We start from the raw sequence: 25,182 nt of genomic DNA on the forward strand, positions 1-25,182 counted from the left end.
CATTGTAAAAATAAAGAAAGAAAGAAGCACCCTTTTAGCTGCCTTTGTTACACCAAAGTATCACACAGGGGTAGTCAACCTGTTTTACCTGCCACCCACTTTTGTACTACTGTTAATAGTAAAATTTCCTAAACGCCAACCAGTTCCACCACAATGGTGGTTTATAAAGCAGGGAATTAATTTTACTTTATAAGATTTAGTAAGCCAGATTACAGCGAGTTAAAACAAATAATAATAATTACTTACTATATACTTGATGCTGAAATTTTCTGAAAACCAAGTAGAAATTTTTTTAAACCGATACCGCCTACCGCCTACCACGAAAGCTGGACGGCCACTTGTGGGCGGGTAGGTGAAAAGTTGACTACAACTGGGTACACATACTGCCACGACAGTCCTGCTCGTTCTCGTTGTACGTTGCGATGGCAGCGCACGTAGTTGAAAGTAAACTACTTTCCATAATATGATATCCGATGAATACGAATAGTATCGTTTATAATGAGTTGTAACATGGTTTGCACAAGAGGAATGTACATGGCGCACGAAATTGCAACAATAACAAAAAGAAAACATCACATTTGTCATTCTTTAAGTTCCGTAAGAACGTATGAAGAAGCGTATTACAGGACCGTTTACTTACGAATCTCTTACAACCTACAGTTGTTTACGTAAAATATCATTTCTTTTTAAGAACAAGAAATGGATAGCAAATAGCAGGAGAAATGAACTATTGTGGAAAGACGTAAAAATGAATTTTTGTTGACTATACTTACAACCAAACCAGTTTGTGAATTCATAGAAAGCAAACTGGTATGGGATACAGTTCTTAGATTATTTAAGGTACCATGAGAGCAACTATCATACTGGTGTGATATTAAAACTTCAGAACCAATAAAAATGTTTCCTGACACAAGAGCCGAATTTTGCTGCTGCTCCTACATCATAGCCTCAAATGTCTTCTGAAGAAGACATAAAAAATATTCACGTTTTAGCAAGTAGAGTACGTGCAAGAATCTAAAATTGATAAGTCTCTATGAAAATGCATAACATAATAAGAACAGTCACAAGCAGAAACATGTGGTTATTAGATGTAAAACCCTGTTTGTATACTCACTTGCTTCCAGCAGGCTAACTAGTAATTATACTAGTACGCATATCGAGAGCATTTCTTACGTCATTTGATATTTTGGTGCTTCCAGCGGAGTAATTTGAAGTGATATGAGTGTGCATATCGAGAGTATTACTTATGTCAGTTAAATAATGAGTTCTGGTCTTGTTTACATTTATAAAACGATCATTTGGGCTTCTTGATATTTTACTAACGTGTTACGCAAAAATATTATAATTATTCCGCAAATTAGTTAGGAAACTACTTACTTTACGCGGTCAGGTCCAGAGAACCGCATGCAGTTACAGAGCTCATCTTCCACTGGATTCTGCTTCCTGCCTTCTGTTGCCATTCACACTCTACACCTATCTGCAGCACACATCATGGATTCCATCATTCCACCTTTTCTTTGCTCTTACTAGGTTGAAACGTAGGAGGAGAGGAGAGCTACGTACATTTAACATTAAACAATAAAAAGGGTTATTAAAAATAATAATCTTAAAATCTAAATAGGGTATGTACTTAGTAGAATTGTAAGCCATCGCTTGCTGCAATTATAAATATATCTCAGAGCGTTGCTGAATGTTATTGTCTTTACATAAAGAAAAATATTATCTTCTCAACAGCCTTCAAATCGTGAGCTACATCCTCAATTTTATATTTATGAAGTTAGTGAATTTACTCATGATACTTGTGTTGCCTATGTCGGCGGTCTCTTTCAGAACTCTCATTAATAATCAAATTAACTAAGTTAATAAGATTGAACCTCGAATTGCTGGTGTACCCATGTATTAGCACCAAAAAATAATAAAAACAGTGAATATTTGAGGAAGTGTGAATGAGAACAGTGGTGTGTTTAAGTTTACCGAGATAACGACAAGTTTTTATTAATTCTTTTATAACTACAGCGAGCTGATATATAGAATATAATCTCGGTATTGCTTGAGTATTTCTTCTTACTTCTTCAAACTGAGCTTTGGCTTGATCAAAATATGTGCCTAATTGTCAGTTCTCCTTAGCTTCTCTTCTCTTGGCTAATCCCTTAATGCACTCGCCACCAAACAAAATCTTCTTGTTCCTGGTCTCCTTCTTGATTACCTTGTTTGTCACTTCATTTAAAACATCTTTGACTTCTTTCCATAATACTTCTGGGTTCTTTAGTAAATCCTCCTCCTGCGGAATTTAAAAGCAGTTGCTGTGTTGGAGCTGGAGTCTTCTTTCTTTGTAGTACCTTTGAGCGCATCGATGTGGTAGATTACTCATTTCTTAAAGTTGGCTGTGTATTGTACTTGTAGCTAGCTTTTTACTGGGACGTGATCGCTGTCGCTCTGCACGCCGTGCTATCTTTACATCCACCACCCAGTTCTTTGACTTGATGTCAGTTACAACGTGATCTAATTAATTCACTGTTTTACCATCTGGCGACAACCAAGTTCCTTTATGTACAGCCTTCTGTTGGAAATTTGTGCTGTTAATGATGAACCGTTTCAGTATTATAAAGATTATGAACCTCATGCCATTGTCGTTGCTGAGTTAATGTAAATTGTCTTCCTGCTGTTGAATGCAATTCGTCTTCTCTTCCCACTTTAGCAACCATATCACCCAGTAGCACTTCACAAATGCTACTCAGGATGGCGTTCATGACTACCTCCAATTCCGTTCAGAATTTATCTTTCACTATGCGTACATGGCAGTACACAAACGACATTGTACATCTCTTCATGTCTGTTGCTAATACTGCTATTCTAGGTGTCACTGACGGAAACCCAGATACATTAGCAGCTAAAGCCTTATCCCCATAAATTCCCATACCCAATTTGGTGCCTAACTTCCTACTCTCTGTCCTTGATCCTTTCACATTCATAAGAAAAGGGGAGATGAACTTCGACAGCTGTAGAGGAAGCAATTCATCTAAGGGTAGGTTACCCTGAAATCAAAATCCCTGTTCCTCTAGGTTTGGGGTCGGTGATTGATCACCAAACCTCCCAGAAAACTTGTTGACGCCTTGGAATTTCATAATACAAAATAGATGAAAACAGTGAAAACACGGTATATGACTTGGAACATTGCTTATTCGTAGATTATAAAATCAGGTGGCTTAGCCAGTCTAGTCAAAGATATCAAGAGGTGTAGGATGGATTCATGCTACTGGTAGTCTTGATGTCGAAAAGGATACAGTCTTAGGGAAGCTTTCAGACAGGAAATTAAGTAGAAAAGGAATTAAAAACAAATAATTAGATTAGGGTAAGTATGAAGTTATGTGGCGGCTAGTTTTCTCGCCACTAGGGGCGCTAATGTCACTCCAACTGCCTTTCACAGCAATGACTATTGAGACTATTAGACTGTGGCTCTGCTGAAATGCTTGCATAGCCAGTTATGGTTACAGATTGCGCCGCATATTCGTTTGTCATTCATCATCACCTGACGAATCTATCGTGGAAAGTAGAAATGTACTGTTGTTAAGACAAATGGAATGTTAACGCTACTCTATGTGAAAACTAGCGACACCGAGGCAAGCGATTGGTAATGTTTGTGACACTTTCGACTGAGTTCAGTGTATACTTCCACGTGGCGCGCTGTTCAAACATATCGAGTCAGTATGTCAAAGTAGATGGATGACTCCAGACGCAGAATCGGCACTACAGCCGCGGGCGACAGCCGGCTGTCGCTTGTTGGTTCAAAATGGTTCAAATGGCTCTGAGCACTATGAGACTTAACATCTGAGGACATCAGTCCCCTAGAACTTATAACTACTTAAACCTAACTAACCTAACGACATCACACACATCCATGCCCGAGGCAGGATTCGAACCTGCGACCGTAGCGGTCGCGCGGTTGCAGACTGAAGCGCCTAGAACCGCTCGGCCACAACGGCCGGCTCGCTTGTTGGTTGTAGCAACCTGTCGATCCAGTATGACGGATATGACTTACACCACATATTACCAGATGGACTATGGTAAAATGCCAAAACAGAACACCGGACCATGACATCAATTAGAACTGGACAGAATCCACCTACTCTGATAACAGGCACCATAATTCCGACTTAACCCACCACTTCTGCAGCTGTGGCAACACCTGCCATAGAAGAAGCAGAAATGTCAACCCAGAGGTCATGGCAACTATGGTCATCAATCGTAAGAGGCGCGTGATCCCAACTGAAAAAAGAGATCGTAATGAGAAGGATAAGCTGCCGCTAAAAGATAAAATGGTTTGAAGTTGCTCCGCGTGGTAAACGGATACCGAAATACGTTCTAGGTGCAAAGCTACTGACAAATAACCTTGCAAATGAAGACGGGAAACAAGACTGAGACGCCGTCTGTTGGCAAGAGCTGGTTTATCAGGTACGTGTAGAATGTTCTTTTTGCGGTAGTCAGTGTGATTGTGAAGTTTGAAAGTTGAATTCCGATGGTGGTAGGTTAACTGTAATTACGGCTGCATCTTCGGATGACTAGCTAAATTGTTATTAGTAATTAAGGAATGAGATCTTCTTCAGTCTGTTTATAGAAGGTACATTAAGGAATGCGTTTCCTTGTCAATTAATGCGTTGCAAAAAATCGTCGTATTTTATTATAATGTTGAGCCACTGTAATCGTTATCAGTGCTCTGCTGTGGGAGGATATACGAGGACTTTTCTATTGTTGTTTACGTGTCTTATAATATTGTCACAAACTATAATAATTATATTAGTACTAGTAACGCATCCGCTTTCCACTATTAAAGTATATATATGTATGTGATGTCACTCAATATCAATGCACAGATTTCTTTATGGCAATACTTTCTTTTTAAATTCTGCAAATGTGCTAGCTATCCAGCTTGTGTCTTTGGAACTCAATCGATCGGTCAAATTACGTTAATAGCCATGACCATACACTGACTCTCATCTACGGTTAGTATATGAGTCTTATAGTAATGTTGCATATACTAATAATATTCAAGTTTTATTTATTTAGATATCGTATTTGTGATTATGTATCTTCATGCCACCTGGGAGTGCTGTCTGGCCATAATGTGGTCGCCCAAGCATAAGCGCTGGTTTTGAAAGCAGCTCAGTTGGGGAGCGTCATTCTGAAAGGTCCAGAGAGAAAAACGTGGAGAGGATGTTGAATATCTGCAGAGCATACCACTGATTTCCGTGTAGGTGTCGGCGTGTCATGACGGGTTTGCCGTTTTTACCATGGGTGAGAGGTCCCTCGCTGTATGGTTGATGCAGCAGCATTGTCTTCTGCATCAGCAAGCAGATACACCTAAAATAATGAAAAATTATCTCTGATAGCTTGGTTGGCGCAGTGCGTTCGTGGCCATACTCCAGGCACTGGAGTTTCGAAGTTTGCTGCACCCTGCAGGGGACTTACAGTTCACTGGGGGCTGATTGGATATATCGGTCAGCTCTCCAGGTGCGTGTTTTGCAGCACTGTGCTGATCCTTACACACGCGTAATGTATCTTTGGCTGGAAACGTGTAAGTAGGCTGTTTAGGTTCTTATATTGGTAACGCCACCGCCACGTAGCGCTCTGTATGAAAATCACTGGCTGTGCTGTGTGCAGTCTGTGGCTGGGTGGCATTGTTGGAATTTGCTATTGTAGTGTTGGGCAGTTGGCTGTTAATAGCGCGTAGCGTTGCGCAGTTGGAGGTGAGCTGCCGGCAATGGTGGATGTGGGGAGAGAGATGGCGGAGTTTTGAGAGCGGATGATCTGGACGTGTGTCCATCAGAGACAGTAAATTTGTAAGAGTGGATGTCATGAACTGCTATGTATTATGAACTTTGAACACTATTAAGGTAAATACATTTGTTCTCTATCAAAATCTTTCATTTGCTAACTATGCCTATCAGTAGTAGTGCATTGAGTAGTTTGAATCTTTTATTTAGCTGGCAGTAGTGGCGCTCGCTGTATTGCAGTAGTTCGAGTAACGAAGATTTTTGTGAGGTAAGTGATTTGTGAAAGGTATAGGTTAATGTTAGTCAGGGCCATTCTTTTTTAGGGATTTTTGAAAGTCAGATTGCGTTGCGCAGAAAATATTGTGTGTCAGTGTAGTATTGATCAGAACAGGTAAAGAGCGAAATGTCTGAGTACGTTCAGTTCTGCTCAGCTGTTTGAAAATCAATTAATGTAAGAGGTTTATCAGCAGAGTAATTAAATAATTTTTCTAAGTGGACGTTGCATATGTCGACCCTTAGCCGAGGATACCTCACTGGAATCTTCTGATTTTTTCTTGTAGTTTGTGTAATTAGTGTAGCTATTGTTTATTGCTAGCGCCTAATTATAGAGAGAATTTCCTTTGTAGTTGTAGTTTTTCGTTGTTGTACAGTAAAGCAGTTGTGGCATGCATGTAGATTTGCACCAAGTATTTCGCAGCTGCGCTTGCAATTAACGAGATATTATTTTGAGTGCTATGTTAATGTGTTTTTTTATTTTGCTCTTTAAATTGTGCTTTTCTGGGTTACCGTGTGAAATATTGCGACAATAATGACGTGTGAAAAACGTAATACTAGGCTCCAAAGTAAACTGAGAAACGAGAGTGAAGACGAAAGCAGTGTGTTAGCGCCATCGAGTAATGAATTAACTAATGTTCAAAGCAGTAATTTGGTAATTGTGCATAGGGAAATGGAGCGGGCTGCAAATAGTGGTGTAGACAGTGAAACATTTAGTGAACATTGAAGCATTATCGATCGATCGGTCGGCAACAGCTCGCCTCAGGAATCCGAAATGACAGGACACAATCTTGCAAATACTGTAGATTCAGGTTTTGCGTCCTCACTGTTTTCTCAAATAAGTCAGGACACATTTTCTGCTTTTCAAAATGCGAATATTGCCGGTTCAGATGCACTGCCGAATAGCACTGAGGAACATGTTTCAGACACCAGTGCATTGTTATTACAATTAATGCAACAAATGGGACAAAAGCTTTAAAAGTTATACACAATGGAACAAAATCTTCAAAAGTTAGACACCACGCTTGATCAAACACGTGAAGATTTAACTACTGAGTTATATAACAACGAATCGAAAAGTCAAAAAGTCTGTAAGACGTAAAAAACACAAATTTGTGAGCATTTTCAACCTATTTTTTCGCAGCATGAAAATGCATTACAGAATCGCGAAGAAGCCATAAAAGAACTGCAAACTATTGTTCATGAAAATCACGAGACCTTGCGGGCTAAAATTGACTCAGTTGCATCTACCGATTCGGTTAAGCTACTTGCAAAAACTCAGGAAAACTTAAAGGACACTGTAGATACTCTGAAAATTGGTTCAGAAAGACACATGGAGGAAATTAGTTCATTATCAGAGAAAGTAGTCGACCTTTCGGATCAGCTAAATAATTTATCTACGAAGGTAGATGATAATCTGAATGACACAAGACCGGTAGTCTTTAATGATACAGAAGAGTACGAACAAGTTAGGAAATTCAAACAAAATCAGAATCAAATTAATACGCAACACCAAAGAGAAATCCGGGAAGTACAAGATCAGTTAACACAGGTAATACAAGAATTACATATTTCAGAGGACACTCGCGCTCCAATACGGGGAGAGGGGTTTAGAAATACGGAACAGCCACAAAATAATAACACAGGACACTTCGGAAATTATGAAAGAAATTGGCAAGGTACACCGAATTTTGAGATGGAACCGCCGAAATGCAGTAACAATGACCGATATGCTACTCGCCGACATGATGATTTTGACTATTAGCTGTTTATTGCTACACGTAAATTCAAAACATTTAAGAATTCAGGCAATGACATTCATCCACAAGCGTGGCTTCATCAATTCTCTCATTGTTTTCCTCCCTACTGGTCATTAGAGCACAGATTAGAATTTATGTGTGGCTATTTAGAGAATGAACCAGCTGTAAGAATGCGATTGTCACAGTGAAGGAGAATTTTATCATGCCTTCCTCTCAGCGTATTGGTCTCAAGCTACACAAGACCGAGTAAAACATAGCGTCATAATCATGAAACATTTCGAACAATCTGAATGTTCCAGTCTTGTGAAATATTTTGAAGACATGCTCAGCTGTTTGAAAATCAAATAATGTAAGAGGTTTATCAGCACAGTAATTCAATAATTTTTCTAGGGGGACGTTTCACAGGTACGTCTCAGAAATTTACTGTGACATCATTATTTCCAACAACGCTCTTGCTTTAACACGTGAACTATGACATACGCTATCTAGTAATGGTGGCTTGGCAAGGTTTTATCTATTGCGGTATGGTATTCCTTATATATACATTATATTTGGCTGGAAATCGGTAAAAATGCAGTGCTTGTAGAACCTGCTATGACGTTCTTAATTTTGCAGACTAAACAGTGATGGTACTATCTCAACTAAAAGGGGAACGTGTTTGTTTCTAACTCACACTCTAGTAATGTAGTAATGGCATAAAAATCATAAGTAATTCGGATACTTCTGGGCGCATGCTGCATTGTGATTTTGAGCATCATGACGTGACGTGATACTGTACTCATGTGACTTCTTGGCACAATGTGACGCAAAGTGAGGCGACACGACGTTGATGTGACGTCGAGAGTAGTGTCACAAAACTCATGTATTTGGATAAAATACATAAAATTGTGGAAAAATACAAAAAGAATTGTAAAGAAATGTGGAAAAGTACGTAAATTTTGGGAATATATAAAAAGTTTGGATAAAATACAAAAACGTAAAAAAATGAGGAAAAGTACATAGAATTGTGAAAAATGTCGAAAAATGCCATTACTTGCGTATCTGCAAAGATGACTTCTCTACTGGTGCCTTTAATTACGAAAATAGCATAATATTCAGTTTGACTTGTTTTAACAAATACCTACATCCAAGGCCTTGAATGACAAGGATTAACATAATTACAATAACGTTAATTAGTTATTAACAAGTAGTCACACCCTGACCCTCGTCCTATGGTGCACAGCTCCAGAATGAACCCACCCATTCAAGTGCTCGAGCTGTAAAAGCAGGAGGGCGGTATTTTAATCTTGTTGGTCCAGGGGGGTGGAGATGGGAGGAGGATAATAGGAGGTAAGGTCTGCAGGTGAGCTTGATCAACTGTAGCACACACACACACACACACACACACACACACACACACACACACTCACGAGTGTGCAATCTGAAACCTGACATCGGAAGTGCAAACTGATATCCTTTCATCTTTGACCTTGATCTAACACCATTCTATCTCGTACTGGCACTGATAACTTACTAATCACATTTATGAAATCAGGGAAATGAAATCACGCCATGAGATTCCAGTAACAATTTGAGTTCAGGAATGATTCATTCTTGCCAGCATCATATTTAAATAGGCTTAACATCAGAAGAGGCACCTAGGTTAGCACTGAATAGGGGATCATGGAGGAATTTTATAAGGGGGACTATACTCCAGACTGAACGCTGAAAGGCATAATCAGTCTTAAATGATGATGATGATGATGATGAATGATTCATTATGGGACGACATTCCTTACACTCATTAGCACTGTTTGCTCACACAGCCAAACACATATTACAGCACCTATTCAATGATGTCTCTTAACGACTCCGGTCAACTATGAACGACAAACACGACTGGTGCCACAATGCACTTTCAAAACGAGCAAAAAGAGAGATTTAAACACCTCACCGCAACTCCTAACGATCGATGGGCAGCAGTGGTAGCCTCACAAACTGCAACTTGTTTTTTACACCTACGCTCACCATACTGAGCGCTACAAATAGCTGGTGATCAGGAATCCCCCGAAACATCTCTATCCTAATTATCTGAAAGCGACTATCGGGGGACGAGATCTAACAGTGCGCACCATTGCGCAAATGGTACATCCAAGAAGAAAGATCATGCCACTGTATCTCATCGTTACCCAGGACCATATCGAGAACAGAAAACTCTCCGACGTCAAGAAGGTATGGGCAGCAGATGTCACTAGCGAGAAACTTAAATACAGAGGAAGACCGGTACAGCGTTATGAATACCAGGAACATGGCCATGTCTCAATACATTGTAGCATGCCCGCAAAATGTGTGATACGTGATGGAAACCATAATAGTGGTGAATGAATATAAGACTTTTCAAGGAACAAACCGATATGATCCAAATGCAGTGGAGAACACGTTGCTGTCTAGAACGGCTGTAAGTGGTACAAGCGAGCAGTATTCTTGCAGGGAAATAAGCACAAGAAGTCAGCGTTGCGAAAAATAGGAGTCAACTGCTCAGCGGCTGTTTCAAGTACTATAACATACGGACGAGATCCTGAACTGAAGGCTGACAGAGAAAGAAAAAACGGGGTTTTTCATCCCATCCACAGTGCCTCCGGAGTTTCGTCCAATGAAAACATTACTCCCGAAGAGACCAGATCTTCGACGCAAAACTCTGAACTTTAGCAACTCTTAATCACTCTAATCTACATCTTGAATCCTTTAAAGGATCTGATATGCGACATTCCACGTCAAGTAACAATCGGCGTTCGTAATACTCCGGCAGAGGCCACATCATCCGTTACATCTGTTACCGCCAAAGATGGACGTCAGATATCTTGGATTAACTATCGTCTTATGGAATGCAAATCGCATATTCATCCAAGCAGAAGAATTTCGGCAGTATCTTGGCAAAGAACGGGTCGGCATACATCTCGTGATGGAGACTCATTTAAAGGTCTGTGCAGAAAATCAGTGCAATTACAGAAATTATCGTCCGAATGTGGATGGCGGAACTACCATATAAATAAAAAAATTACTTCGTCACCATTTCCTACAACTGTCAGCCCTGAACGAAAGGTACGTTGCAGCCGGCAGTCAACCCAGACCACGTGGTACTCCTTGATGTGCCACACCTTAATAACTCAGTGTTGCCATGAGGGCACAGTTATATTTTTTAACGTTTTACTCTCTTTTCATCATGAGTTGTTACGATGGTACAAAATCAAACGCGCTGTTTATCGCACAGTGCGATTTCGTAACCTGTACACTGAGGATCTGAAGATGGTAGCTTAGCCCTGCCGAAACAAGTAATCCAATGCGCCTACATACAATCAAGGCAATACAAATTTCATATCTGAAGCTTTCTCCACGTTGAATTCATAATCACCCTCCAGCAGACAGCATCAGGTATTTATATCATTTCATTATTTTAATGATAACTAAAATGATCTGTGAAGTCTAAATCACTGGCTTGAAAAGAAGAATACATTCATCCGCATTTAATTTGTAACACCATTTTTTTCAAATCACATTGCTTGTTTGTTTTGGAATGGTGATGTTGGGTTAGCATAGGTGCTTCAGTCTCATATTCATAGCGTGAAAAAGTAGGATAACAACTACCTGTAGTCTAATAACTGATAAAAACATTAATCAGTGACTAAAGTGGTATTTGTTTCTAACATTATTATTCGCGTATTATAAGATTACTATCTTGTTTCTACCTTGAACTTTTAATCTATGCCGGCCGCTGTCACCGAGCGGCTCTAGGCGCTTCAGTCCGGAACCGCGCGACTGCCACGGTCCCAGGTTCGAATCCTGCCTCGGGAATGGATGTGTGTGATGTCCTTTGGTTAGTTAGGTTTAAGTAATTTTAAGGTCTAGGGGACTAATGACCTCAGATGTTAAGTCCCATAGTGCTCAGAGCCATCTGCACCATTTTTAACCCTTTAAACCTTCTTATGAATACCATTCTTTCCTCTTACCATCAGATTTCACGCAGAATATATACAAATACATATAATTAAACTGAAAGTAATGCCTTCCATTCTTCTTTGTACATTAAAACAGATGTTCTAGCAATGCGATCATGTTAAAGATCTGTATAATTTATTTTTCAAATTTACCATCAACTTTCAGCACTGTAAAAGTATATTACGTTGCGTCGCTTTTACAAAAAAATGGTTCAAATGGCTCTGAGCACTATGGGACTTAACATCTGTAGTCATCAGTCCCCTAGAACTTAGAACTACTTAAACCTAACTAACCTAAGGACATCACACACATCCATGCCCGAGGCAGGATTCGAACCTGCGACCGTAGCAGTCGCGCGGTTCCGGACTGCGCGCCTAGAACCGCTAGACCACTGCGGCCGGCGCGTCGCTTTTACATTGAAGAGCCAAGGAAACTGGTGTCTAATGTCGGGTAGGGCTCCTGCGAGCAAGCGGAAGTGCCGCAACACGACGTGGCATGGACTCGACTAATGTCTGAAGTAGTGCTGGAGAAAATTGACACCATGAATCCTGCAGATCTGCCCATAAATCCGTACGAGTACGAGGAATTGATCTCTTCTGAACAGCACGTTGCAAGGCATCCCAGATATGCTCAATAATGTTCATGTCTGATGAGTTTGCTGACCAGTGGAAGTGTTTAAACTCAGAAGAGTATCCCTGGAGCTACTCTGTAGCAATTCTACACGTGTGGAATGTTGCATTCTCCTGCTGGAATTGCCTAAGTCCGTCGGAATGCACACTGGACATGAATGGATGCAGGTGATGACACAGGATGCTTACGTACGTGTCATCTGTCAGAGCCCCATCTATACGTATCAGATGTTCCATATCACTCCAACTGCACACACCCCACACCATTACAGAGCTTCTACCAGCTTGAACAGTCCCCTGCTGACATGCAGGGTCCATGGAATCATGAGGTTGTCTCCTTACCCGTACATGTCTATCCGCTCGATACAATTTGAAAGAGACTCATCCGACCAGGCAACATGTTTCCAGTCATCAACAGTCCAATGCCGGTGTTGACGGGCGAAAGCAAGGAGTAAAGTTCTGCGTCGAGCAGTCATCAAGTGTACACAAATGGGCCTTCAGCTCCGATAGCTCATACCGATGATGTTTCGTTGATGGTTCACACGATGACACTTGTTGATTGCCCAGCACTGGAATCTGCAGCAGTTTGCGGAAAGGTTGCACTTCTGTCGCGTTGAACGATTCTCTTCTGTCGTCGTTGATCCCGTTCTTGCAGGATCTGTTTCCGGCCACAGCGCTGTCGCAGATTTAATGTTTCACTGGATTCCAGATATTCAAGGTACGTCGAGAAATGTTCGAATTGGAAAATCTCCACTTTTCACTTTTTTTTCACTTCATCGCTATCTCAGAGAAGCTGTGTCCCATTGCTCGTGCGCGGACTGTAGCACCACGTTGAAACTCACTTAAATTGTGATAACCTGTCATTGTAGCACCAATAACCGATCTAACAACTGCGCCAGATACTTTTTGTCTTATATAGGCGTTGCCGACCGCAGCACCGTATTGTACCCGATCACATATCTCTGTATTTGAATACGCATGTCTATACCAGTTTCTTTGGCACTTCTGTGTAGTAGATGTGTGTTCGTCTGATAAAGTGGTGCATAACGGGTCTGCTTGAAATTGTTGCATTGTACTTGGGACTTCCGAATTTTCGAGTCACTGGTGTTCTTTTCAAAACGTACGGCTTTAATGTAGTTAACCTAGACTTCTGATGTGTTAATGTAAGGACCCTAGGAAGTAAGAGGAAAATATTACCACTACATTTCGATGTGAGTTAAAATATTGGGTCCATGAAAATGGACATTTTTTACTTTTCCTGATCTTCACCACTATGTTTGAAGAAGAATTTTATCGGCGCGGTTCCTATCCTTTCCCTGAACTTAGTACCGCTCTTCGCTACGGTTCGAATCCTGCCTCGGGCATGGATGTTTGTGATGTCCTTAGGTTCGTTAGGTTTAATTAGTTCTAAGTTCTAGGCGACTGAGGACCTCCGAAGTTAAGTCGCATAGTGCTCAGAACCATTTGAACTACCGCTCTTCAAAACCACAGCCTGTCTTGAAGCAATGCAGAATGTGGTTCAGCCCAGAAACACTGGCTGCATTATAAGCGTTAGTAGGGTGCATAAAATTTACTGTCACACAAGTAAAAAGTGGGTTCATTTTATCAGTTTAGGATGGAGCTGGTATATAAGACAAGTTACTGGCTAAAATATCTATGCTGCACAGTCACTGTAGCAACACACCAAGTCCGCTCTCATACACAGTTCATGAGGTAAAGGCAAATACTTGGTCAAAATTTGCACCGTTCCGCTCATCCAAACAGCACATTCGCTCACATCTGCTCACTAGCAGCCAGTGTAAACAACGAACTACCGATCTGCTGTCCAAAGAGCCGCAACTATAAACAGTTCGAAACTCTGCATGACGTTCATCAGTTTAGCATGCTCGCCCTACACTCTACAGTTCACCGTTATTCAGGATTTGAAGCTCCTGAAATACGGCTGCATAGTACTCGTAGTCATAAGTCATGCTGAATTTTTTTCTCGACAAACGAAATCACAGTTGCCATTAAAAGTCCCAAAACAACCGGAAACGTCATTTACAACGGCTCTTATCAATTTCCGAACCACACAGCTTCTCAACAAAAAGCAACATAAGACATCTTCACAAAACTACTAGGAGACCGCGCAGTACATTTTCAGTTTACAAAAGCTGAATCCTGACTGCTAGCAACTCTCTCTTAGTTGTACTAAGCGAGGTGGCGTGAGGTGACGTGGTGGTTAGCACACTGGATTCGTATCAGGGAGAACGACGGTTCAAATCCGCGTCCGGACATACTGATTTAGGTTTTTCGTAATTTCCCTCAATCGCTCCAGACAAATGCCTTAAGGAGAGAGGAATATATGTTGTCCTAAAATACATGACCTGATGTCTTTATAATAAATATTTTATGCCAAGAATATGACTGATGCATGATTGCACAATGTGATACGCACCCTCATTCAACTTTAATTGGCAATACATTTCAGGACTCATACATCACTTTTTTCCGATCTCACTTTGTTTGTTACGGTTCTTTGCATTCGTTCGGGGCGGACGTCCTGTCACACCTATTCAGCTTCTCAGTTTTTTTTTTAATTACAGAGGGCAGCTAGACCTATGATCGAACACGCTGGGCTACCGTGTCTGACAGACAACTGAAAATAGTAATTTTTGTTCGAAATGTGAAACACAGTTTCATAGATTAAATACTGTTTAATGAACTATTTAGGAAAGAGGGTGTTCTGTGGCAGTCCTCCTCTGACTTAGCCATAGAAATGCAATGCCGGGAAAAAATTTGTAGAGCCTTTTAGACGTTTCCAGTTCATTCAAGGTTTATTTTGTAGCCTTGCACATAGAGTACATCAAATGGTTACATTTACAAATCAATAGCACAAGCGGTTCTAAGATATCAGGTATCGACTCATCCTGACACACCCATATTACGTAGTACCTGGTGTAGGCTCTACAGGCGGCATTTCAGGCGCTGACTCTGACATCCAGCCGATCGTACAGATGGTGGGTACTGTCCTGGGATACATTACGCCACACCTGCTCTACATGTTCCCAAAGTTATGCAAGAGTTGTTGACTGACGAGGCACACGAGTTACTTCTCGTCCCATCATGTCTCACACATGCTCGATTGGAGGCAAGTCAGGAGATCGTTTTAGCCAGGGTAGTCTTGGAGAGCACGTTGAGTTTCACGGACAGTGTGTGGGGAGCGTTATTCTGTTGGAACAACACATCACCTTCCAATTGCACGACGGAAAAAGGATGGGTCTAACAACATTCTGCTCGTATTGAGCGTTGTTTAGCGTCACCTCCAGAAACATCAAAGATGTATGAGAGTTGTAGCTTATCGCACCACAGACCATAAAGTCTGGCGCAGGGTCGGCCGAATCCACTTTCATCCTTGAAGACCACGGCCAGCCATTCCATCTTTTAACTGATGCTCTGACTGTACTAGTCGAGCTGTGCACATTGATGTTGTTCCGTGAGTGGAAGCCGGGCTAGTAGTTTCACTGCCAATAACCAGTTCGCAACAGTTTCTCTTGGCACGTCTGGTCTGAGAAGCCTTCTTATCTGTTTTTGCCTTACCATCTGTCACTGCTGCCCTTACAATACGATTATCCTGGCGGGTGTCTGTGCTGTGTGGACGTCCAGAATCTCGTCTACAGGCGTGAAATTGTTCACGTGACACTGATCGTCCAACTTATGTGTCATTCATCAGAAAGGACCTAGCCGCCACTCGGAAGGTCACAATTTGACTCCTTTGAATCTCACGCAGTTGGCTGTAGGAAGCACCAGCGCGCCTATATGGCATGGTTCGCTGGTTCCTTCATATGTTTGCACCGCAATGAGCCTTCTGTTTGTGAGCATTTCCTATTAATTAATTAATCGTATGGCTAGCAGGCCTTTCGCCGGGTGCCGGTCTTTCAATTTGACGCCACTTCGGCGACCTGCAGTCGATGAGGATGATAGGATGATGATGAGGACAAGGCAACACCCAGTCCCTGGGCGGAGAAAATTCCCCGACCCGTCCGGGAATCGAAACCGGGCCCAGAGGACTGACAATCCGTCACGCTGACCATTCAGCTACCGGGGACGGACAGAATTCCCTATTGAAGGGTAGACACAGATGGCGCACTGGTAGCTACGCCATTACGCAACCTGTTGGGAGACGCCGCTGAAACCATTATCAGTACATCTACTCCCCCAAGGTGGCATGTATCGTCATCGGATGAAAATCGACGTCGTCTTCCCAGGTGCATTAATTTTTTTACGGTAGTTGTATTATCAATGCGTCAGGCGGTTCCTTGTAATGGAAAGCTATAAAACCCGAATTTTACGTAATTATGAATTATTTCATGTATGGAAATGAAAGTTGTACATCAATTAGCTATTGTTGCTTAGAAATATTACGTAACATTTCATGTCGACTGGTGTACGGTAATGACTTCATTGATGTACTGATTTTGGAACTAGACGCTGTATAACTACAATCTGTTTCCGTTTTATTTATTTATCTTTCGATCTAGACTAGTTTCAAGCTGACAACCCCATTCTCAAGCAATCATTCATGTCATGAAGCAGGACGTTAGTCTGGACTCTGACATCACCACCACTTCAGATATAAGACGTTAGGAGTAGGTAGGAACTGAGCGGAGCAGTAAATGAAAGGTACCACTTGTTACATGAAATTTTGATATTGATCTATTTGGCGATTGATTTTAAATTAGAATTGTCAGGCTTCTTCACGTATGTCTTACGGGTAGTATTCACGAGCGGTTCTAGGCGCTTCAGTCTGGAACCGCGCGACCGCTACGGTCGCAGGTTCGAACCCTGCCTCGGGCATGGATGTGTGTGATGTCCTTAGGTTAGTTAGGTTTAAGTAGTTCTAAGTTATAGGGGACTGATGACCTCAGATGTTAAGTCCCATAGTGCTCAGAGCCATTTGAACCATTTGGTGGTATTCAATTTGCCTTTTCCTGGAAATCTTGCATACCTGATAATCCTTCTTCCTACTGTCATGGCAGACGAAAAATGATACACGTAATTTTACATCTGAAAGACAATGTCTATTCGAATTTGGCGCCAGTCGCAAAAGAGCAGCGCTAGTAGCCCCAATATGTGGATGCAAATCAGGTTTGCTTTAAATACACTCTATAACGGTCGTGAACGTTAATTGCCTTTAAAATTCGGCGTGGTAAATTAATGTCAGTCAAGAATGCCCCCGAGGTAACAAAGACACCATTATCAACACCTCACAGAGTATGAACGACGCCGTGTCAGACAGGGCCAAGAGAAACTAGACTTTGCTTCTGCGATATTGCTGAAAGATTTGGTAGGACAATGACCACTGCACATGATTGCTTGCGGTGGTGTTCAGGAGAATGTGCAGTCGCAAGAACTGGGCTTCGGACAGCCCCGTGGCACTACCGAGAGGAAAGACCATAGTGTTTGGCGTATCGCACTGGCGAATCGTGCTGCATCTGCAGCAGCAATTTCAGCAGCACCTGGCACTGCAGTGACGAAACGAACTGTTACAAGTCGGTTACTTCAAGGACAGCTCCAAGTCAGGGGATCAGTAGCGTGCTTTCCATTGACTCCAACCCAACGCCATTTGTGATTTTGGTGGTGTCAAACGAGAGCTCACTGGAGGGCTGGGTGGAGGCCATTGTGTTTTTTGATGAAAGCTCCTTTTGCCTCGGTACAGGTGATGGTCGAGAATGGTTATAAGGAGGCCAGTTCAGGGCCTGGAACCAACCTGTCTGCGAGCTAGACAATTGGACCTACATCTGGAATTTTGGTCTGGGGTACCATAAAGAATGACAGCAGAAGAATTCTCTTGGTTATTCTATGCCACCTGACTTCAATTTGTACCTCAGTGTGTTGATTCAGCCTGTTCTTCTGCCATCATGAACAACATTGCAGGGGGGTGATTCCCAACAAGATAATGCTCCCATACACAACGCTGTTGTAACCCGACGTTCTCTACAGAGTATCAACATGTTGTCTTGGCCTGCACGATAACCATGCCCGTCTCCAATCGAGCAGATATGGGACATCATCTTATGAGAAATCCAGCGTCATCCACAAACACCATTAACCGTCCTGTATTGACTGACCATGTGCAACAGGCATGGAACTCCATCCCACAAACTGGCATCCAGCACCTGAAGAACACAATGCACTTTTGCATTCTTGCAGTCACCATTCTGGCGGTCACCAAGTTACAGGGAATCAGTGATCATAAGGCCGTTGCAGCATCCGTGAGTATGGAAGTAAATAGGAATATGAAAAAAGGGAGGAAAGTTTATCTGTTTAGCAAGAGTAATAGGAGGCAGATTTCAGACTACCTGACAGATCAAAACGGAAATTTCTGTTCCGACAATGTTGAGTGTTTATGGAAAAAGTTCAAGGCAATCGTAAAATGAGTTTTACACAGGTACGTGCCGAGTAAAACTGTGAGGGATCGGAAAAACCCACCATGGTTCAACAACAAAGTTAGGAAACTACTGCGAAAGCAAAGAGAGCTTCACTGCAAATTTAAACGCAGCCAAAAATTCTCAGACAAACAGAAGCTAAACGATGTCAAAGTTAGCGTAAGGAGGGCTATACGTGAAGCGTTCAGTGAATTCGAAAGTAAAATCCTATGTACCGACTTGACAGAAAATCCTAGGAAGTTCTGATCTTACGTTAAATCAGTAAGTGGATCGAAACAGCATATCCAGACACTCTGGAATGATAATGACGTTGAAACAGAGAGTGACACGCGTAAATCTGAAATACTAAACACCTTTTTCCAAAGCTGTTTCACAGAGGAAGACCGCACTGCAGTTCCTTCTCTAAATCCTCGCACGAACGAAAAAATGGCTGACATCGAAATAAGTGTCCAAGGAATAGAAAAGCAACTGAAATCACTCAACAGAGGAAAGTCCACTTGACCTGACGGGATACCAGTTTGATTCTACACACAGTACGCGAAGGAACTTGCCCTCCTTCTAACAGCCGTGTACCGCAAGTCTCTACAGGAACGGAAGGTTCCAAATGATTGGAAAAGAGCACCGGTAGTCACAGTATTCAGGAAGGGTCGTCGAGCAGATGCAAAAAACTATAGATCTATAGCTCTGACATCGATCTGTTCTCGCGTATCATGTCATTTCTGGAAACCCATAATCTACTCTGTAGGAATCAACATGGATTCCGGAAATAGCGATAGTGAGAGACCCAAATCGCTTTATTTGTTCATGAGACCCAGAAAATATTAGATACAGGCTCCCAGGTAGATGCCATTTTCCTTGCCTTCCGGAAGGCGTTCGATACAGTTCCGCACTGTCGCCTGATAAACAAAGTACGAGCCTACGGAATATCAGACCAGTTGTGTGGCTGGATTGAAGAGTTTTTAGCAAACAGAACACAGCATGTTGTTTTCAATGGAGAGAAGTCTACAGAAGTTAAAGTAACCTCTGGCGTGCCACAGGGGAGTGTTACGGGACCATTGCTTTTCACAATATATATATATATATATATATATATATATATATATATATATATATATATATATATATATATATATATATATGAACTAGTAGATTGTGTCGGAAGTTCCATGCGGCTTTTAGCGGATGATGCTGTAGTATACAGAGAAGTTGTAGCATTAGAAAATTGCAGCGAAATGCAGGAAGATTTGCAGCAGATAGGCACTTGGTGCAGGGAGTGGCTACTGACCCTTAAGATAGACAAATGTAATGTATTGCGAATACATAGTAAGAAGGATCCTTTATTGTATTATTATATGAGAGCGGAACAAACACTGGTAGCAGATACTTCTGTAAAATACCTGGGAGTATGCGTACGGAACGATTTGAAGTGGAATGATCATATAAAATTAATTGTTCGTAAGGCCGGTGCCAGGTTGAGATTCATTGGGAGACTCCTTAGAAAATGCAGTCCATCAACAAAGAATGTGGCTTACAAAACACTCGTTCGACATATACTTGAGTATTGCTTATCAGTATGGGATCCGTACCAGGTCGGGTTGACATAGGAGGTAGAGAAGGTCCAAAGAAGAGCGGCGCATTTCGTCACAGGGTTATTTGGTAAGCGTGATAACGTTACGGAGATGTTTAACAAACTCAAGTGGCACACTCTGCAAGAGAGGCGCTTTGCATCGCGGTGTAGCTTGCTGTCCAGGCTTCGAGAGGGTGCGTTTCTGGATGAGGTATCGAATATATTGCTTCCCCCTACTTATACCTCCCGAGGACATCACGAATGTAAAATTAGAGAGATTCGAGCGCGCACGGAGGCTTTACGGCAGTCGTTATTCCCGCGAACCATACGCGACTGGAACAAGAAAGGGAGGTAACGACAGTGGCACGTAAAGTGCCCTCCGCCACACATCGTTGGGTGGCTTGCGGAGTATAAATGTAGGTGTAGATGTAGATGTATTAGTGTATCCGCACTTCACATTTGCAACGGCTTATCTCGCGGTTACATTAAGCTGTGATCTTGCAATGGTAGTCACTTAAACACGTTACCTAGAAAAATGTATTCCCGAAATTTGGTTACTCTATAATAATAATTTTTTTGTGTTTCCATTTTTTCCGTCATTGTACATATTAAACTATTTGTTTCCGGCAGTGTAGATAATAAGCAGATTAGGTGAGAAACAGCACCCTTGTCTAACTGATCTCGGAGCTCTAATTTATGACTAAGATCCAGGCGTCTCGAATGTTAGAAAAATCTTTCTGTCACCGATAATGTCAGAAACTTCCGGACATTTATGGTTGAGAGGAGATTGTATTCCGTATCCGTGCGCTGAGACTGAGATTATTTTCCTTAGTCCGGCGGAACGACGTAAATGCCTCTGGCGTTCTGTTCTCTTCTTTTCTCTTCCTTTTGTATCTGTTGGACAATTAGCGGACCGTAATAGCGACCAGCCGCCCCTGGAGAGCTTAATGCGGCGCGCAGATTGGGTGGCGAGTTGTCCCGATAGCAGAGCCGGGCCTGCCCTAGTCCAATACCCAATAGCAATCTGGCGGGCCGCAAGTCGCCGGATTAAGGGAGGGCCCGCAGACAGCTGCGGGGCGGCCAGGCTTAGCGCGACAACCGCCGCTGCTGTTCCTCGCTGCAAACTCTGTTAATTGCATAATTACTGAAGTAGGCGACAGTCGGCCGACGGGCGTAGTCTTACTGCTCGAGGCACACCACGTAGAAACGTTTAGTCGTTGTGTGATGTAACTACAAACACCCTGAATACTGTGAATATACGAAGCGTGTGAGAAATATAATGAGGTTAATTGTTAATCTTTCATTTGCTGAAGTTTTTATTCTATTCAACCAACAATAGTGTTTCCTTCAATGTAGTTGCATTCGGCAGCTACGCACTGGTGGAGGCGTTGTTCCCCTTCTTGATAGCATCGTGAGCCATGCACGGCTCGTGTTCATCCCATTAATTTTTTTTCATCTTCTATTACGGTACTGCCGCCTTATTTTCTTATTTCATTTACTGGCATCACTAACCTCCTGCCTTACTTGCCCGTGAGCGGCAGCAGCAGCAAGTATCGATAAGTGCACTGTCGTACCATCTCTGGAGCGACCGATAGTTTTTTCTGGGTCGTCGTATGTCGGGTAGTCAGTAAATGGGAGACGCACCAGCAGTGCAGTCGTGACGGAGAAGAAGTCGCGGTCGGACCAGCAGTCCAGTTGGTCAGTTGGCGTGGAGCAGAAAGCAAGACCCCGTCGCCCGGAGTCGGCTAGAGCTGCTGGCCGCGCGCACGCACGGTTGGAGTGTGAGGTGCTGCTTGCGAGTGGTGCGAAGCTCATCGCCCACCGATTTTGGACATGAAAGTTGAGTCCTCACTTAACTTACTATCGAGCCTCAACTGTTTGCATTTCTTCGTTTGATCCTGGTTGTCACTTTTTGGACATTCCCGCGAGCAACAACGTGTGTGTATTTAAGTTGGCTAAGATTCTAGCCTTCTTCCTGTGAAATTTAACTTCATTTATTCTCTGTTATGGAAGTTCACCAGCGGTATCTTTTGCCTTGTGGCCGTCGACGTTCCGGTTACCTGTCCTGGTCGTTGACGTAATTTTAGGCAGTTTATTTTCCTCGTCGTGTTGTTTGCTGTCGAGCGCGGCGTGTAGTTTGACAGGTGAGGTGTTGTTGGTCGTTGTGGGTGCTAATTTTCGGTTTGTCGTGTATTGAAATCTTGTGGTCGTTTTGCTAGTTGCGGGGAGTGGGACTGATTTGGTTGATTGGTCAGTCGACTGTCTGTCGGTTGGGTTGCCTCCAGATTAAGAAGTCGTTGGACAGGCTGCCTGTCTGACCTAAACGGGTGTTAGTGTTACAATCCCAGGCCGACCCTTGGAAACTTCTGAGCGCGGTTCCTTGTGCGTTATGTAGCAATTTCCCCGTTTGGATTTTAGTTCAAAAATGGTTCAAATGGCTCTGAGCACTATGGGACTCAACATCTTAGGTCATAAGTCCCCTAGAACTTAGAACTACTTAAACCTAACTAACCTAAGGACATCACACACACCCATGCCCGAGGCAGGATACGAAACTGCGACCGTAGCAGCCCTGCGGTTCCGGACTGCAGCGCCAGAACCGCACGGTCACCGTGGCCGGCTTGGATTTTAATTATTTGGTTGATGTGTGGCTTTCAGCAGAGTATCAGTACCTCTTAAATTAATGCCCTTGTCTTGCTCTTAAGGCATGAGATTGTTGTTCTTTATTTCATATGAAATGTTTTAAGTTACGGCATTCTGCCCTTTAAAATTAAAACTCTTCTTCTGGGGCTTAAGCCGTTAAATTATTTGTTGGTGAACGGCCTTCAGCCGAGTTTTAATATTTCTTAAATTAATCTTCTTCTCTTGACCTTAAGGCATAAGATTGTTATGCCTTTGAATGGGGCCTTCAGCCCAATTTGCATGAAATGTTTTAAGATAAGGCCTTCTGTCTTTTGATTGAAACTTCTCTTATTATTTAATATGCGACCTCCAGCCTAGTTCCATTAAAATTAAATTGCTAAGGCCCTCAGCCAATTAGATTTTAGAAAATATTCTTGGGTGAAACCTCCAGAAGAACTTGTATTTCAATTTTGCTTAAGCCTTGTGTCTTGGATTTTGAATGTGGCCTTCAGCCGATCTAATGTTAATCAAAGGATGTCGATTTAAGTTGTGTTTTTCATCCCTGTTATAATACTGTGTGTTGATAAATAAAGTTTTTATGTTGAGTACAACTGACAGGAACTCATTTTGGCCCCTTTCCACAACCTAATCTGCCTGTCCTGCTAGCCCAGGCATTTCACATCGCTGAAAGGTTTCAACTGACATAGCCTTTAAAATGTCGGTCACATTCTTTCGAATGTTCTCCAGAGCCCCAAAATGACGTCATTTTAAGACATTTTTCCAATTTCGGAGAAAGAAAAATATCACACGGACTCGGATCAGATATACAGGGGAATACCTTTTCAGGTCAAAAATTCCGTGATGGGAGTGACCATGTGACCTAGGGCGTTGTCATGATGCAGCATCCACTGGTCTGCAATATCCGGTCTTCCGATTCACTCTTTTCCTGAACCTTTCAAGAACATCTTTGTAAAACACTTCGGTGACGTTTTTCATGGAAGAACAAACTCTTTATGCTCCATACCCCTACAGTCAAAAAAGGAAATCACAGTTGTTTTCATCTTTGATTTTCTCATTCGAGCTTTTTTCTGTCAAGGAGATGTCTCAGTGTGCCACTTTCCCTATTTCTCAAGGATCTCACTCAAGAATTCAGGATGCATCATCTGTGATCACACGACAAGATCATTCGTGGTCATTGGCAATCGTCTCAACACCATCAACCCACACGTTTCTTCGATTGTCCTTCTGCTCAACTGTGACGTTTTTCGGCACTATTTTGTCACACACGTTTGGCATGTCAAAACGTCGGTCAAAATTTGATGTACAGTGAAAGTATTTAACTGGTCATCCGTCATCCTTAATGTTAAACGTTGCTCTGATCTCACAAGAGCTCGCACACGCTCGACGTTTCCGTCTGATTTTGAGGCTGAAGATCTCCCTGAGCGTGGTTCATCTTCAATGTGTTCTCGGCCTTCCAAAAACGATTTGTACCAGCGAAATACCTATACTATTTATAAGGAATGTTCCCCATAGCCCTGCCTCAACATTTCGAAGGTGACACTCGCGTATTCCTCAAGTTTAACACAAAAATTTAATGGTATAACGTTGCTCCAAATTTCTCTGTTTCTTTTTCGTAGCACTTACCAAAAGCACTACTTCACTGATGGCGCTCTCAAGAATCACGTGATAACTGTAAGGAGTTTAAACTTGGACCGAGCTTCTGGAAAGGATAAACACACTTCGTCTGGTACAACCTGACAAAAAGTGAAGCACTCAGAAGAAATTATCGAATGTCAATACAACTTAGAAATTTTCTAAGAAAATTATTTCGAACAGTTAATTCAATAACACACTCGAAGTGTAAATGGTGGCGGAAACATACTCGACCTGTTACCTACAACGAATCTCATGCATAGCGAGCATTATGATGGATACAGGAGCCCAAGATAGTGGTAGCGATATGGATAACGTAACATCGAAACCCACCAAAAATAAATGCAAAAATGTATCTATTGAAGTGAGGAGATAAGAATTTGCTTGTCACTTTCCTAAGAGACAGACTCCATTCCTTTCAGTCAGAGTAAGTAAGTGTAGACCAGATGTGGTTTAAATTCACAGAAATAGTGTCGAAAGCAATGGAGAGACTTATACCAAATA

Source organism: Schistocerca piceifrons, chromosome 4 (genome assembly GCF_021461385.2).
Source record: "Schistocerca piceifrons isolate TAMUIC-IGC-003096 chromosome 4, iqSchPice1.1, whole genome shotgun sequence".
Lineage (NCBI taxonomy): Eukaryota > Metazoa > Arthropoda > Insecta > Orthoptera > Acrididae > Schistocerca > Schistocerca piceifrons.